Source organism: Ranitomeya variabilis, chromosome 7 (genome assembly GCF_051348905.1).
Source record: "Ranitomeya variabilis isolate aRanVar5 chromosome 7, aRanVar5.hap1, whole genome shotgun sequence".
NCBI classification, from domain to species: domain Eukaryota; kingdom Metazoa; phylum Chordata; class Amphibia; order Anura; family Dendrobatidae; genus Ranitomeya; species Ranitomeya variabilis.
In genome coordinates, this window is record NC_135238.1 from 212231875 (window position 1) to 212249800 (window position 17926).

The following is a 17926-nucleotide window of genomic DNA, read 5'->3' on the forward strand; positions in this document are numbered from 1 at the left end:
CAGCACAGACTACACAGTGGTGGAGCAGGGAGAGGTAAGTATTGCAAGTGGTAGAGCACTGTTCGAGCTGGGGGGAACACTCCCTCGTGAGTGGCGGCACTGGCACAGGGCCCCTCATATTACGACGGTGTGTCTGATGTTGGTTGTGCACCACCACCGCCAGAGACACTTCATTGTATTATGAGGGACCCTGTGCCAGTGCCATCGCCCAAGAGTGGGCACACCCACCTGTCCAGGCATACGGCACTCGCACGGGTGCTTGTGCCAGGTGGTGACCACGGCCCCTGTGGGGGAAGTCAGCCCATTTAGGGAGGTATAAAAATGGCCTATGGTGGACATTCAGCAGCTGCAAATGGAGGAATTGGAGAAGTCAGTAAGAGGAGGCCAAAAGCAAAACATTTTTCAGGCAAGCTACTTGTCAGCAGGGGAAGGTGGGGCCAAATAATTTGAAATCCATGATTGGTTCATTTTAATGAAGGTTAGATCATCAACATTTTGGGTAGCCAGACGTGTCCTTTTTTCGGTCAGTATTGAACCAGCAGCACTGAAGACTCTTTCTGATAGCACACTAGCAGCAGGGCAAGCGAGCTCCTGTAATGCATATTCTGCCAATTCAGGCCAGGTGTCTATTTTAGATGCCCAGTAATCAAAGGGGAATGACCTGTGAGGGAGAACATCGATAAGGGAGGAAAAGTAGTTTGTAACCATACTGGACAAATGCTGTCTCCTGTGGAAAATCTAACCAAAGTAACAACCGTTAAATGGTAATCTAAAACAAGGAAGAAGGTGTATATAAACTTGTTGAGAATTTAACTCTCCCTTTTTTTTGGGAGACTGAACCAAAACTCAGACCCAGTGTATATAACAACGCAATCTAAGTGGCAGAAAGTGGCTGGCTGACATACGACAAACTAACAGGACTGAAGTATATCCACTTTGTGAGAATTTGAATCTCCCTTTATTTGGGGGGAGACTGCACCAAAACTCAGGCCCAGTGTATAAAACAACACAATGTAAGTGGCAGCAAGTGGCTGGCTGATATATGAAAAAATACAAGGACTGTAGTACAATTTCAATCTCCCTACAATGATCTCAGGACAAGTATGGCAGCAATAAAAAGGACTGCTGCACACAAAAGTGCACTGTGGACAAATGAACAAGATAATTGTGCAGAAAGGAGCAACAGGATTTTTGCTTTGAAAAAAGCAGTTGGTTTGCACAGCGGCGTACAAACAGCAATGCAGCTATCAGGGAGCCTTATAAGCTACAGAGCTGATGCACACAAATCTAGCCTCCACTGTCCCTGCAAAGAAAAGGTGGTGTTGGAAAGTGGAAATCGCTACAGCACAAGCAGTTTGGGGGTTAATCTTCCCTCCCTAACTATAGCCCTTCTTCTGACGAAGCTGCAGCAACCTCTCCCTATGCTAAGATCGGCAGAAGTAAGATGGCGGTCGGCATGCACGCCACTTTATAGCCCCTGTGACGCCGCAGACAGCAAGCCAATCACTGTCATGCCCTTCTCTAAGATGTTGGGGACCGAGACCTATGTCATCATGCTGCCCACACTCTGCGTCCTCCTTCATTGGCTGAAAAATGGCGCTGAAAGCGTCATATGAAACGCGACCTCATGGCCGATCCCACACTAGGATCGGGTTGGGTTTCATGAAACCCGACTTTGCCGACAGTCGGCGATTTTTGAATTTGTCCAATCCGTTTCGCTCAACCCTAGTGTAAATAACTCTCACCTTGATTATACTGTCAGTTGACTTACCTAAGTCCGGTTTCTGGGATATAAAGTGCTGCAGCATTAGGTGTCCATTTCAGCTTTTTCATATACTTTTATAATATATGGTAATCATGTAATGGTAAATAAATGTAGCTAAATTATGACTATTTCCTATTAACTGGCTTAAGTTAAAGGGAATCTGTCAGAAGGTTTTTGCAAACACATCTGAGAGCAGCATAAAGTAGGAAAAGAGACCCTGAATCCAATGATGTATCACTTAGTGCACTGGGTAAAGCAGTTGTGACACAATCACAGTTCTTAGATATAGCAGAACTCAGAAAGATAACCACGCCCACACCACACCTTTCTTTATACATTGTCTATTGATAGAAAGCTGCTTATCAGAGGAGGGGGCATGGTCGGACCAGGGCTCACATGCACTGTAGTCCTGGCAATGATAACCTCCTGGTGATAAAACTTTCATTGTATGAAAACAACAATACACAGCCTAATAAGTCACACATCCCTGAATTTTTTGTCTCAGCCCTTACCTCATGCTGTTCTCAAATTGCACAGTAAAAACCTGCTGACTGATTCTCTTTAACCCCTTCCCGACCTTTGACGCATACGCTGCGTCATGAAAGTCGGTGCCAATCCGACCTGTGACGCAGCGTATGCGTCATGGAGGGATCGCGCACCTGCAGATCGGGTGAAAGGGTTAACTCCAATTTCACCCGATCTGCAGGAACAGGGGGAGTGGTGCTTCAGCCCAGGGGGGGTGGCTTCACCCCCTCGTGGCTACGATCGCTCTGATTGGCTGTTGAAAGTGAAACTGCCAATCAGAGAGATTTGTAATATTTCACCCAACAAAACGGTGAAATATTACAATCCAGCCATGGCCGATGCTGCAATATCATCGGCCATGGCTGGAAAACCTAATCTGCCCCCACCCCACCCCACCGATCGCCCCCCCCAGTGCTCCGTTACGTGGTCCGCCCCCCTAAGTCGTCCTGTCTGCTCCTCCGTCCTCCTGTCCGCTCCCCCCGTGCTCCGGTGCCCCCTCCCTGTGCTCCGGTCCCCCCCCCCCGTGATCCGATCACCCCCCCTACATACTTACCGGGCCTCCCGGTGTCCGTCCGGCTTCTCCGTGGGCGCCGCCATCTTCCAATATGCCAGCTGGCAGATTCGTTTCAGATGTATTTTGATCACTGCGATATAGCCTATCACAGTGATCAAAATAAAAAAAATAGTAAATGACCCCCCTTTATCACCCCCATAGGGACAATAATAAAAATAAATAAAATATATATATATTTTTTTTTCTGCTAGGGTTAGGGTTAGAACTAGGGTTAGAATTAGGGTTAGAATTAGGGGTAGGGTTAGGGGTAGGGTTAGGGCATGTGCACACAGTGCGGATTTGGCTGCGAATCCGCAGCGGATTGCCGCGGATCCGCAGCGGATTGGCCGCGGATCCGCCGCGGATCCGCAGCGGATCGGACACGGATCCGCAGCGGATTGGCCGCTGCAAATTCGTAGCAGTTTTCCATCAGGTTTACAGTACCATGTACACCTATGGAAAACCAAATCCGCTGTGCCCATGGTGCGGAAAATACCGTGCGGAAACGCTGTGTATTTTCCGCAGCATGTCAATTTTGTGCGGATTCCGCAGCGTTTTACACCTGTTCCTCAATAGGAATCCGCAGGTGAAATCCGCACAAAAAACACTGGAAATCCGCTGTAAATCCGTAGGTAAAACGCCGTGCCTTTTACCTGCGGATTTTTCAAAAATGGTGCGGAAAAATCTCACACGAATCCGCAAAGTGGGCACATAGCCTTAGGGTTAGGGTTGGAATTAGAGTTAGGGTACCGTCTCACAGTGGCACTTTGATCGCTACGACGGTACGATCCGTGACGTTCCAGCGATATCCATATGATATCGCTGTGTCTGACACGCAGCAGCGATCAGGGACCCTGCTGAGAATCGTACGTCGTAGCAGATCGTTTGGAACTTTCTTTCGTCGCTGGATCTCCCGCTGTCATCGCTGGATCGTTGTGTGTGACAGCTATCCAGCAATGCGTTCACTTGTAACCAGGGTAAACATTGGGTTACTAAGCGCAGGGCCGCGCTTAGTAACCCGATGTTTACCGTGGTTACCAGCGTAAAAGTAAAAAAAAAATAAAACCGTACATACTCACATTTCGGTGTCCTTCAGGTCCCTTGCCGTCTGCTTCCCGCTCTGACTGTCTGCCGGCCGGAAAGTGAGAGCACAGCACAGCAGTGACGTCACCGCTGCACTCTGCTCTCACTGTACGGCGGCACTCAGTCAGAGCGGGAAGCAGACGGCAAGGGACCTGAAGGACACCGAAATGTGAGTATGTACGTTTTTTTTTTTTACTTTTACGCAGGTAACCACGGTAAACATCGGGTTACTAAGTGCGGCCCTGCGCTTAGTAACCCAATGTTTACCCTGGTTACCTGGGACCTTGGCATCATTGGTCGCTGGAGAGCGGTCTGTGTGACAGCTCCCCAGCGACCACACAATGACTTTCCAACGATCACGGCCAGGTCGTATCGCTGGTCGTGATCGTTGGTAAATCGTTATGTGAGACGGTACCCTTAGGGTTGGAATTAGGGCTAGGGTTGGAAATAGGGTTAAGATTAGGCTTGTGATTAGGGTTAAGGATAGGGTTAGGGTTGTGTTGGGGTTACAGTTGTGGGTAGGGTTGGGATTAGGGTTAGGATTAGGGTTGGATTTAGGGTTACGGGTGTGTTGGGGTTAGGGTTGTGGTTAGGGGTGTGTTGGGGTTAGGGTTGTGATTAGGGTTATGGCTACAGTTGGGATTAGGGTTAGGGGTGTGTTGGGGTTAGTGTTGAAGTTAGAATTGAGGGGTTTCCACTGTTTAGGCACATCAGGGGTCTCCAAACGCAACATGGCGCCACCATTGATTCCAGCCAATCTTGCGTTCAAAAAGTCAAATGGTGCTCCCTCCCTTCCAAGCCCCGACGTGCGCCCAAACAGTGGTTTACCCCCACATATGGGATACCAGCATACTCAGGACAAACTGGGCAACAACTATTGGGGTCCAATTTCTCCTGTTACCCTTGTGAAAATAAAAAATTACTTGCTAAAACATAATTTTGAGGAAAGAACAATTATTTTTTATTTTCACGGCTCTACGTTATAAACTTATGTGAAACACTTGGGGGTTGAAAGTGCTCACCACACATCTAGATAAGATCCTTTTGGGTCTAGTTTCCAAAATGGGGTCACTTGTGGGGTGTTTCTACTGTTTAGGCACATCAGGGGCTCTGCAAATGCAACGTGACGCCCGCAGACCATTCCATCAAAGTCTGCATTTCAAATGTCACTACTTCCCTTCCGAGCCCTGACGTTCGCCCAAACAGTGGTTTACCCCCACATATGAGGTATCAGCGTACTCACAACAAACTGGGCAACAAATATTGGGGTCCAATTTCTCCTGTTACCCTTGTGAAAATAAACAATGGCTTGCTAAAACATCTTTTTTGAGGAAAGAAAAAATATTTTTTATTTTCACGGCTTTGCGTTGTAAACTTCTGTGAAGCACTTGGGGGTTGAACGTGCTCATCACACATCTAGATAAGTTTCTTGGGGGGTCTAGTTTCCAAAATGGGGTCACTTGTGGGGGGTTTCTACTGTTTAGGCACATCAGGGGCTCTGTAAACGTAACATGATTCCCGCAGACCATTCCATCAAAGTCTGCATTCCAAATCGTCACTACTTCCCTTCCGAGCCCCGCCATGTGCCCAAACAGTGGTTTACCCCCACATATGGGGTATCAGCGTACTCAGGAGAAACTGGACAACAACTATTGGGGTCAAATTTTTCCTGTTACCCTTGGGAAAATTAAAAAACTCTGGGCTAAAAAAATATTTTTGAGGAAAGAAAACACATTTTTTATTTTCACGGCTCTGCGTTATAAACTTCTGTGAAGCACTTGGGGGTTCAAAGTGCTCAACACACATCTAGATAAGTTCCCTTGGGGGTCTAGTTTCCAAAGTGGGGTCAATTGTGGGGAGTTCCTACTGTTTAGGCACATCAGGGGCTCTGCAAACGCAACGTGATGCCCGCAGAGCATTCCATTAAAGTCTGCATTTCAAAACGTCACTACTTCCCTTCCGCTCCCCGAGGTGTGCCAAAACAGTGGTTTACCCCCACATATGGGGTATCAGCGTACTCAGGAGAAACTGCACAACAACTTTTGGGGTCCAATTTCTCCTGTTACCCTTGGGAAAATAAAAAATTGTGGGTTAAAAAATCATTTTTGAGGAAAGAAAAATATTTTTTTATTTTCATGGCTCTGCGTTATAAACTTCTGTGAAGCACTTGAGGGTTCAAAGTGCTCACCACACATCTAGATTAGTTCCTTGGGAGGTCTAGTTTCCGAAATGAGGTCACTTGTGCGGGAGCTCCAATGTTTAGGCACACAGGGGCTCTCCAAACGCGACATGGTGTCCGCTAATGATTGAAGCTAATTTTCCATTCAAAAAGCCAAATGGCGTGCCTTCCCTTCCGAGCCCTGCCGTGCGCCCAAACAGTGGTTTACCCCCACATATGGGGTATCATCGTACTCAGGACAAACTGGACAACAACATTTGGGGTCCAATTTCTCCTATTATCCTTGGGAAAATAAAAAACTCCGGGCTAAAAATCATTTTTGAGGAAAGAAAAATATTTTTTTTATTTTCATGGCTCTGCGTTATAAACTTCTGTGAAGCACCTGGGGGTTTTAAGTGCTCACTATACATCTAGATTAGTTCCTTGGGGGATCTAGTTTCCAAAATGGGGTCACTTGTAGGGGAGCTCCAATGTTTAGGCACACAGGGGCTCTCCGAACGCAAAATGGTGTCCACTAACGATTGGAGCTAATTTTCCATTCAAAAAGTCAAATGGCGCGCCTTCCCTTCCAAGCCTTGCCGTGCACCCAAACAGTGGTTTACCCCCACATATGAGGTATCGGCGTACTCAGGAGAAATTGCCCAACAAATTTTAGGATCCATTTTATCCTGTTGCCCATGTGAAAATGAAAAAATTGAGGCTAAAACAAATTTTGTGTGAAAAAAAAGTACTTTTTCATTTTTACGGATCAATTTGTGAAGCACCTGATGGTTTAAAGTGCTCACTATGCATCTAGATAAGTTCCTTGGGGGGTCTAGTTTCCAAAATGGGGTCACTTGTGGGGGAGCTCCAATGTTTAGGCACACAGGGGCTCTCCAAACCTGACATGGTGTCCGCTAACGATGGAGATAATTTTTCATTCAAAAAGTCAAATGGCGCTCCTTCCCTTCCGAGCCTTACCATGTGCCCAAACAGTAGTTTACCCCCACATATGAGGTATTGGCGTACTCAGGAGAAATTGCCCAACAAATTTTAGGATCCATGTTATTCTGTTGCCCATGTGAAAATGATAAAATTGAGGCTAAAAGAAAATTTGTGTGAAAAAAAAGTACTTTTTCATTTTTACGGATTAATTTGTGAAGCACCTGGGGGTTTAAAGTGCTCACTATGCTTCTAGATAAGTTCCTTGGGGGGTCTAGTTTCCAAAATGGGGTCACTTGTGGGGAGCTCCAATGTTTAGGCACACGGGGGCTCTCCAAACGCGACATGGTGTCCGCTAAAGATTGGAGCCAATTTTTCATTCAAAAAGTCAAATGGCGCTCCTTCCCTTCCGAGCCCTGCCGTGCGCCCAAACAGTGGTTTACCCCCACATATGAGGTATCAGCGTACTCAGGACAAATTGTACAACAACATTCGTGGTCCAGTTTCTCCTTTTACCCTTGGGAAAATAAAAAAATTGTTGCGAAAAGATCATTTTTGTGACTAAAAAGTTAAATGTTAATTTTTCCCCTCCTTGTTGCTTCTGCTGCTGTGAAACACCTGAAGGGTTAATAAACTTCTTGAATGTGGTTTTGAGCACCTTGAGGGGTGCAGTTTTTAGAATGGTGTCACTTTTGGGTATTTTCAGCCATATAGAACCCTCAAACTGACTTCAAATGTGAGGTGGTCCCTAAAAAAAATGGTTTTGTAAATTTTGTTGTAAAAATGAGAAATCACTGGTCAAATTTTAACCCTTATAACTTCCTAGCAAAAAAAAAATTTCTTTCCAAAATTGTGCTGATGTAAAGTAGACATGTAGACATAACTTTTAGTAAACTCATCTGGGGGGCGGTCCGGTCCGATGGGTGTCGCTAATTTTAGTCTGGTGCCTCTCATTGTCTTGTGATGTCACCCTCCTGCTTGCTTCATGTGGATGACACGTCCCTGCGTCATCCACATAGGCTCTTCAGCATCGTGCTCCTGCGCAGGTGTACGTATCTGCCCTGTTGAGGGCAGAGCAAAGTACTACAGTGCGCAGGCACCGGGAAAGGTCAGAGAAGCCCAAGTACCTGCGCACTGCTGTAATTTGCTCTGCCATCAACAGGATAAATAGGAGCGTGATGCCGGGGAGCCTCTGAAGCAAGCAGGATGGCGTCATTGTAAGAAGATGGGAGGCGCCAGACAAGAACCTGTGACACCCATCGGACCGGACCGCCCCCAGGTGAGTATATAATAAAATAAAATATTATTCTTCTTTTGCAGGTCGGATCAGAGGCTTACATAGAGCATTATAGAATGCTGTAGATAAGCCCTGAAAGGCGGTGGCAGTTACTCGCATCGGCCAAACCTGGTGACAGGTTCCCTTTAACTCTTTTCTGTTGGATCTAATTTTTTATTTTTGACCTATTTATTCTTTCTCTCTTTGCAACAACCAAGCAATATTTTTCTGTTGACTCAACGGTATGATGGCTTGTATTTTTTGTGGAAGTTGGCTGAATTTCCTTAGAGGGTTTTACCAGTCACGTGAAGGGTTACGGCAACCTGACTTTGGGGTTTGCCCCATGAACTTGCATGCACATGAGAAGAACTGTGTCGGGCCTCATCAAAGCCAGAAGTCCCGATCCAACATGAAGATTTCAGCATGAATGGCTGCGATCTCAAGATGAGGCGAGGACTGGACGGGTGATGATGAGATGCAGAGGGGCTGGAGAGGTAAGCGGTAAGGAGAATATAAGGATGTATTTTTTACATCTTATTGATATTTTCCTTGGGGTCTGGAGTGTGGCAGGCAGTTCAGCTAATCTGTGTAACCCCGCCCCCACCAATGATTGGCAGCTTTCTGAGTACGTGCAGTGTTCAAATCAAGCTGCCAATCAGTGATGTGGGCGGAGTTATACACAGCTCGGCATTCTGAGAACTGCAACATCTACAGCAGAGAAAATGGGGATTCTATGAAAACTGTACCAAGCTGCTCAGTAAGTGATACATCACTGGAATCAGGGTCTCTGCTGCCCTTACATCATGTTGCTCTCAGATTCCATAGCAACAACCTGCTCATAGATTCCCTTAAAATCCAAGTTTAATTTCAAATTACAAGTACTGTGATTATTTGAGACCCTTAGCAAGAACACTCCCTGTGATTACTAAAAGGGAACCCTTCTAATAAATTTTCTAACGCATACAACCTTTCTAATTTTTCCAGGTTCCTTCAACATAAACCTTCCTGTATTACCACATGGTAGTATAGCAAAGCGGATATCATCACAATGTGAGGGCTGCGATCATGGAAAGGATGGGATCCGGAGACAAGGTGTTTTATTAACAATGAGTTTCGGTGGCGGACCGGCGATTGTCTCAAGCTAAAATATATGTATGAAAATATTATATTTGTCCTTTTCCTTTGTGCAATGTATTATAAACAGGTGAAATTGGACAAATTTTATACAAAAAGTAGCAAAATAATGTGCAGAAAAAAGAAAATAAATAAGTGGTAAGCTTCTTTATTAAAAAAATAAATAAAAAATTCTTAGACCACTTGATACAGCTACCAACAAGAAAAAAAATTAATTGCAAAATTTGTAATTTAAACTCCACAAACTTCCACTCTTTCCAAATATATTTCCCTTACATCTTCTCCACTTCATCTGAATATGTAACTTTTTAAAAATTCCTAAATTGACCTACAACATGAAAAATTCATACTTATGCATACAATGTAGCTGTTTCCTGCTGCAGACTGTGCAGTATATCACAAGAGAATAGATATATTTAATACCTCTTTAGAGTACAATCACTTCCAATTAGCATACTTACTGCTGCGGAGATTCGGTCTTTTAAAGCATAATGTTTTATAGTGCAGCAATGATGAGAATAGTAACATTGTTCTCTATAGAAATACCTAAGTGGGTAAATAGCTGACTCAGATGCCCCTTAACACTTAATTAAAACATATTGCCATAAATTCAATTTATACATCTTAAGCTGAACTAAAAGCTTACGCTCATCTACAAAAATAATCTTGATGGCATTACTGGCATAGGCACCGATGTGGACAAAAGATGGAAAAAAAAATCTCGTTAAGGTACTTTGCCTTTTTAATATGGGAAATAATATCAGATAATAAAATAAATTGTATTTGTACAGAACTCAGTCCTTAGATCAACATCTACAGAATTGCCCTAAAGCAAAACTAGTGGAGATCTGAAACCAATCAGGACTGGTAATAAAAGAAAAACTGTATCTATAGTCAATAGTCGTAAAGATATTTTTTGTCTTCAACACCTTTTTATAACAATTCATGGAATAGCATTTTTGGATGAGTTTCAAAAATCCGTCTTTTTGGTTGATAGATGGGTCATTTATTCTGTATTAAAATACCAAAAATGAGACTGAGTGTCTGCCAGCCATGGTGCCCACATTTGATTCCACTCATAAAGTAAATGTCCATCTTTTTCAATTTTCTATCTATTCATTTGTGTTTATTAGGTTCTTAAAATATCATTTTAGTGGTGGGAGTCAAATTTTTTTCCCATACATTATGCAAAATACCCCTAATAAAAAATCTTTTTGCTTAGTGGAACCAGTTTAGAACCTTAAGAATCTGTATAATTCGCGCTTCAATAAAGCCAAAAGAGGGACAATTAGGGAACGTAGAAATAATATAGACAATGTTGGACTGAAGTGGCAATAAAATTCCCAAGATTTCAAGCCTTCCTAAACATAAAGAGAGGATGATTTGGTAATTCATCACCAATAGTTTTATCATCCTTTAAGATATCCCAATGATTATTCACGATTTTTCTGGATATTGGAACTAGACACATTGAAACCTAAATGCTTGAACAGTGAAGTGGAACTATTTGCCTTTCAATGATTGATTCAATCCTGATTGATACCACTATGGTGGTGTTTATAAAGAACTACTTACCATTCATTGACCATCCCGTAGGATGAAGTTTGGTCCATTAAGCGATTTATACCAGCACTGACACCTTGACGTCACGAATGCTCTCTTCAGCCTCCAGCGTTTATCAGCTGTTCCTAGGAAGACTCGCACAAAGTGTGGCCACCGGCCAGGGTGCGGCTCATTAATCTCACTTTTAGCATGCAGGCTTATCTTTGCCTGAGGATCTGGACTGACACCACGAGCGTACAGCTGAAACACCCTCTTCTACACACAGTAGCGCCATTGCTTCAAGATCTGGACTGACACTACAAGGTACATTGCCACTTGTATATCAATAGTATTTGAATATTGCTTCCCGATGTATCCTGGGTCTAGTTGTACATTAAATTGCACATTGTCTAAATTATTGCTATGTACCCTAACCGTCCCCTTATCGGCGCTAGTGAAGCGCAAATTATGCAGATTCTTTATATCCCCAATTAGACAAATGGTGGTATTTGCCTTTATTTGCTGCTAGCTGGAACTTCACATACGAGTGCCACAGTGTTACTTACATGTCCAGCTTAGAATCTTATTGCTTATTGTTTCCTCATTGAGTATATGCATTTTTGCAGTTACACTTTACGCGCCATCTAGAGGCAACTTCAGGCAGTTTTTAATCTAAAGTCATGAGTTAAAGAAGCACTCCTCCTCTTCCTCCTCCTCCTCCTCCCATCAAAATTTTTATCCTGTTAATATATTGCAATCTTCATATTACATAGCACTGTGTACTTACAATTGCTCATATTGCCTTTCTACCAAGTTAATTCTTCTCTTCTCCATTACGTTTATGACATCAAGTAAATAAAAACTGATTCCTTCTAAGCTCTATGTAGAAACAGGAAGTCTATTTTCCCTGCACAAGTCATTATTAGAACTAACTGACCTGAATAATCATATTGCCATATCATTTTTACCATATCATGAACACCATGAGTGCAAAACTAGACACGAAAACTTGGAAATGTCTTCCTTTTTTTTCACTGTTTCACCACGCTTGGAATTTTTTCACATTATCCAGCACATTAAATGGTCAAATGAATGGTTTAATTTAAAACTACAACTAATCCTACAGAAAAATAACACATTTGTTACCAGAAAAATAAAAATGTTATATCTTTTGGTAAAATAGGATGGATAAACAAAAGCTCAAAAATTAAAAATTGGAGTTAAAAAGGAGTTAAAGGGAGAATGGAGCCTAGTGAAATAAAAAACTAATAGGCAATTATCCTTGGGTTGTAACCTGATAAAAAAACAACATCTGTGCAGAAATTATTAGAGGTATAGAAAGTTGGTTAGTGAAGGTTTTTGTTAGATGTTATAGGGAAAATCTTATGTTTATTATTTGCAAGAGAGTAGAAACGTAAAAATGACAGATTCGGGATTAACGTCTTTAAGACCACTTGCCTATTATTATATTTTAGGAGGGTGGGGGGTTTCGGAGATGACATGTCTTTTGTATAAAAAAAATTCTTGTTTTGAATTTTTTTTTAACCCATTACTTGCAAAATTAAAATTTTTACAAGTACAGATTTTTCAGAAAAGGGCGTCCCAATATTCAATTAAAACATTTGACAATGACATGATTTCCTATTTTGAAAACATTCATTTTACAAACACAACACAAAAAATTGGACCTAATTATAAAAATAATAAAATCTTAGTTGCTAGAAGCTAAAGATCAGGCGTCCCAAAAAAATGACATTGGTAGATAATGGGTTAATTCTTAGAAAAATGTCGACAGAGAAAATAATCATTATGGCAGAACAGTATCCATTAAAAAAAGAAACATTCAGATGTTCTTGAATAGGTTATACACATATGTATATAGTCAATGGAAAAGCAGCGACAGCTCTTGTATAATACAATGTTTGCGGCTTAGAATTTCTTAAGAACTGAAATGCTCTAGAAGAAGTAAGGGTACTCTTCTCAAGATGCCATAAACGAAGATAATTTATTATAAAAGCAAAGAACATTTGCAGTCTTCATGAATACAGTGATTGTAGGGATATTCATAACCTTTCCATCAAATATCCTTCACTTAAAGATGTCCGTGGCCTTGGGTTAACAATAATCAAGCCCGTCTTGTTTTCAGTATTTTCATGTGTAAGTAAAATGTTTGGAAGTGAAGACTGAATTGCGATTACAATTACACGTGTGCTGAAAGCGTACAAAGCAGCTAGCACTGAATAAGTACCTCACTACAGACACAGAGTTATTTCCAACCATCGAGCTAAAAAGCTTGCATGTTTTACTTTAGGAAATTGCTCATTTGCTTATTTACTGCGTTATTGTTATTTCTTTGTAAATATAATATTTATCTATAGTATACCGCATTTATGTAATGCTGTGATAAGTGCTGGTTGTGTACTTTGAGGTCCTAGGTTCCTGGAATGGGCAAGCTGTAAGACTCACAGCGCCAAATAGACACAGTGAGAATGAATGGTGTTGTGAATTTGGATTCTGGGCTCCCCCGGTGGCTACTGGTGGAATTGAACTGGTGTCTTCATCTTCTCTGTTCACCTGTTCCCATCAAGATGTGGGAGTCGCTATATAACCTTGCTGCTCTGTTAGTTGCTTGCCGGTCATCAATGTTATCAGAAGCCTCTCTGTGCTTGTTCCTGCTCCTAGACAACTACTAGATAAGTTGGACTCTTGTCCATGTTTGTTTTTGCATTTTTGTTCCAGTTCACAGCTGTAGTTTCGTTACTGTGTCTGGAAAGCTCTTGTGAACAGGAATTGCCACTCTGGTGTTATGAGTTAATGCCAGAGTTTTAAAGTAATTTCTGGATGGTGTTTTTGATAGGGTTTTCAGCTGACCATGAAAGTGTCCTTTCTGTCTTCTGCTATGTAGTAAGTGGACCTCAAATTTGCTAAACCTATTTTCATACTACGTTTGTTATTTCATCTCAACTCACCGCCAATACATGTGGGGGGCCTCTGTCTCCTTTCGGGGTATTTCTCTAGAGGTGAGCTAGGACTAATATTTTCCTCTGCTAGCTTTATTTAGTCCTCCGGCTGGTGCTGGGCATCTAGAATCAACGTAGGCATGCTACCCGGCCACTGCTAGTTGTGCGTTAGGTTTAGTTCATGGTCAGCTCAGTTCCCATCTTCCAAGAGCTAGTTCCTATATATACTTATGCTATGTTCTCTTGCCATTGAGATCACGACAGTTTGACCGGCCCTTAAAGTGTTAATTGTTTGGGCTGAAGCAGGAGAAAAAGAAGTGTTGAAGGGAAATTTTTTTTTTTTTTTTTTCCCCTCAGAGTTTTGCTGCCTAGCCCTTAATTGCTGTCTAGCTGCTTCTTACCTCCTCTTAACCCTTGAATGGCTCTGTGTCCACCTGTTTGTAATGGATCTTCAGAGTGTAACTGCAGGTTTGATTAATCTCGCCACGAAGGTACAAAATTTGCAAGATTTTGTTTGTCATGCACCTGTATCTGAGCCGAGAATTCCTTTGCCGGAATTTTTCTCGGGGAATAGATCCGGGTTTCAGAATTTTCGAAATAATTGCAAATTATTTTTGTCCCTGAAATCTCGCTCTGCCGGAGACCCTGCACAGCAGGTCAGGATTGTGATTTCCTTGCTCCGGGGCGACCCTCAAGACTGGGCTTTTTCATTGACACCAGGGGATCCTGCGTTGCTCAATGTGGATGCGTTTTTTCTGGCCTTGGGGTTGCTTTATGACGAACCTCATTTGGAGCTTCAGGCAGAAAAAACTTTGATGTCCCTATCTCAGGGGCAAGATGAAGCGGAAATTTACTGCCAAAGATTCCGTAAATGGTCTGTGCTTACTCAGTGGAATGAGTGCGCCCTGGCGGCGACTTTCAGAGAGGGTCTCTCTGATGCCATTAAGGATGTTATGGTGGGGTTCCCTGTGCCTGCGGGTCTGAATGAGTCCATGACAATGGCTATTCAGATCGATAGGCGTTTGCGGGAGCGCAAACCAGTGCACCATCTGGCGGTGTCCACTGAGAAGTCGCCAGAGAGTATGCAGTGTGATAGAATTCTGTCCCGAAGCGAGCGGCAGAATTTTAGACGGAAAAATGGGTTGTGTTTCTATTGTGGTGATTCTACTCATGTTATATCAGCATGCTCTAAGCGCACTAAAAAGCTTGGTAAATCTGTTTCCATTTGCACCTTACCGTCTAAATTTATTCTATCTGTGACCCTGATTTGCTCTTTGTCATCTATTACCACGGACGCCTATGTCGACTCTGGCGCCGCTTTGAGTCTTATGGATTGGTCCTTTGCCAAACGCTGTGGGTATGATTTAGAGCCTTTGGAGACTCCTATTCCTCTGAAGGGGATTGACTCCACCCCATTGGCTAATAATAAACCACAATACTGGACACAAGTAACTATGCGTATTAATCCGGATCACCAGGAGATTATTCGCTTTCTGGTGCTGTATAATCTACATGATGATTTGGTGCTAGGATTGCCTTGGCTGCAATCTCACAACCCAGTCCTCGACTGGAGAGCTATGTCTGTGTTGAGCTGGGGATGTAAGGGGGCTCATGGGGATGTACCTGTGGTTTCCATTTCATCATCCATTCCCTCTGAAATTCCTGAGTTCCTGTCTGACTATCGTGACGTCTTTGAAGAATCCAAGCTTGGTTCGTTACCTCCGCACCGAGAGTGCGATTGTGCCATAGATTTAATCCCGGGTAGTAAATACCCAAAGGGTCGTTTATTTAATCTGTCTGTGCCTGAACATGCTGCTATGCGAAAATATATAAAGGAGTCCTTGGAAAAGGGACATATTCGTCCATCGTCATCTCCCTTAGGAGCCGGTTTTTTCTTTGTGTTAAAAAAAAGACGGCTCTTTGAGACCATGTATTGATTATCGGCTTTTGAATAAAATCACTGTTAAATATCAATACCCATTGCCGTTGCTGACTGATTTGTTTGCTCGCATAAAGGGGGCCAAGTGGTTCTCTAAGATTGACCTTCGTGGGGCGTATAATTTGGTGCGAATCAGGCAGGGGGATGAGTGGAAAACCGCATTTAATACGCCCGAGGGCCACTTTGAGTATTTAGTGATGCCTTTTGGTCTTTCTAATGCTCCGTCAGTTTTCCAGTCCTTTATGCATGATATTTTTCGCGATTATTTGGATAAATTTATGATTGTGTATCTGGATGATATTCTGATTTTTTCGGATGACTGGGACTCTCATGTCCAGCAAGTCAGGAGGGTTTTTCAGGTTTTGCGGTCTAATTCTTTGTGTGTGAAGGGTTCTAAGTGTGTTTTTGGGGTACAGAGGATTTCCTTTTTGGGATATATTTTTTCCCCCTCTTCCATTGAAATGGATCCTGTCAAGGTTCAAGCTATTTGTGATTGGACGCAGCCCTCTTCTCTTAAGAGTCTTCAGAAATGTTTGGGCTTTGCTAACTTTTATCGTCGATTTATTGCTGGTTTTTCGGATATTGCTAAGCCATTGACCGATTTGACTAAGAAGGGTGCTGATGTTGCTGATTGGTCCCCTGATGCTGTGGAGGCCTTTCGGGAGCTTAAGCGCCGTTTTTCCTCTGCCCCTGTGTTGCGTCAGCCTGATGTTGCTCTACCTTTTCAGGTTGAGGTCGACGCTTCTGAGATCGAAGCTGGGGCAGTGTTGTCGCAGAAAAGTTCTGACTGCTCCGTGATGAGGCCTTGTGCCTTCTTTTCCCGTAAATTTTCACCCGCTGAGCGGAATTATGATGTTGGGAATCGGGAGCTTTTGGCCATGAAGTGGGCTTTTGAGGAGTGGCGCCATTGGCTTGAGGGGGCCAGACATCAGGTGGTGGTATTGACTGACCACAAAAATTTGATTTATCTTGAGACCGCCAGGCGCCTGAATCCTAGACAGGCGCGCTGGTCATTATTTTTCTCTCGGTTTAATTTTGTGGTGTCATACCTACCGGGTTCTAAGAATGTTAAGGCGGATGCCCTTTCTAGGAGTTTTGAGCCTGACTCGCCTGGTAACTCTGAGCCCACAGGTATCCTTAAGGATGGAGTGGTATTGTCAGCCGTTTCTCCAGACCTGCGGCGGGCCTTGCAGGAGTTTCAGGCGGATAGACCTGATCGTTGCCCACCTGATAAACTGTTTGTTCCTGATGATTGGACCAGTAGAGTTATCTCTGAGGTTCATTCTTCTGCGTTGGCAGGTCATCCTGGCATTTTTGGTACCAGGGATTTGGTGGCAAGGTCCTTCTGGTGGCCTTCCCTGTCACGCGATGTGCGAGGCTTTGTGCAGTCTTGTGACGTTTGTGCTCGGGCCAAGCCTTGTTGTTCTCGGGCTAGTGGATTATTGTTGCCCTTGCCTATTCCTAAGAGGCCTTGGACGCACATCTCGATGGATTTTATTTCAGATCTGCCTGTTTCTCAGAAGATGTCTGTCATCTGGGTGGTGTGTGACCGTTTTTCTAAGATGGTCCATTTGGTTCCTCTGCCCAAGTTACCTTCTTCTTCCGAGTTGGTTCCTCTGTTTTTTCAAAATGTTGTTCGTTTGCATGGTATTCCTGAGAATATCGTTTCTGACAGAGGGACCCAATTCGTGTCTAGATTTTGGCGGGCATTCTGTGCTAGGATGGGCATAGATTTATCTTTTTCGTCCGCTTTCCATCCTCAGACGAATGGCCAGACCGAGCGGATTAATCAGACCCTGGAGACATATCTGAGGTGTTTTGTGTCTGCTGACCAGGATGATTGGGTTGCTTTTTTGCCATTGGCGGAGTTCGCTCTCAATAATCGGGCCAGCTCTGCCACTTTGGTGTCCCCGTTTTTCTGTAATTCGGGGTTTCATCCTTGATTTTCCTCTGGTCAGGTGGAATCTTCGGATTGTCCTGGAGTGGATGCTGTGGTGGAGAGATTGCATCAGATCTGGGGGCAGGTGGTGGACAATTTGAGGTTGTCCC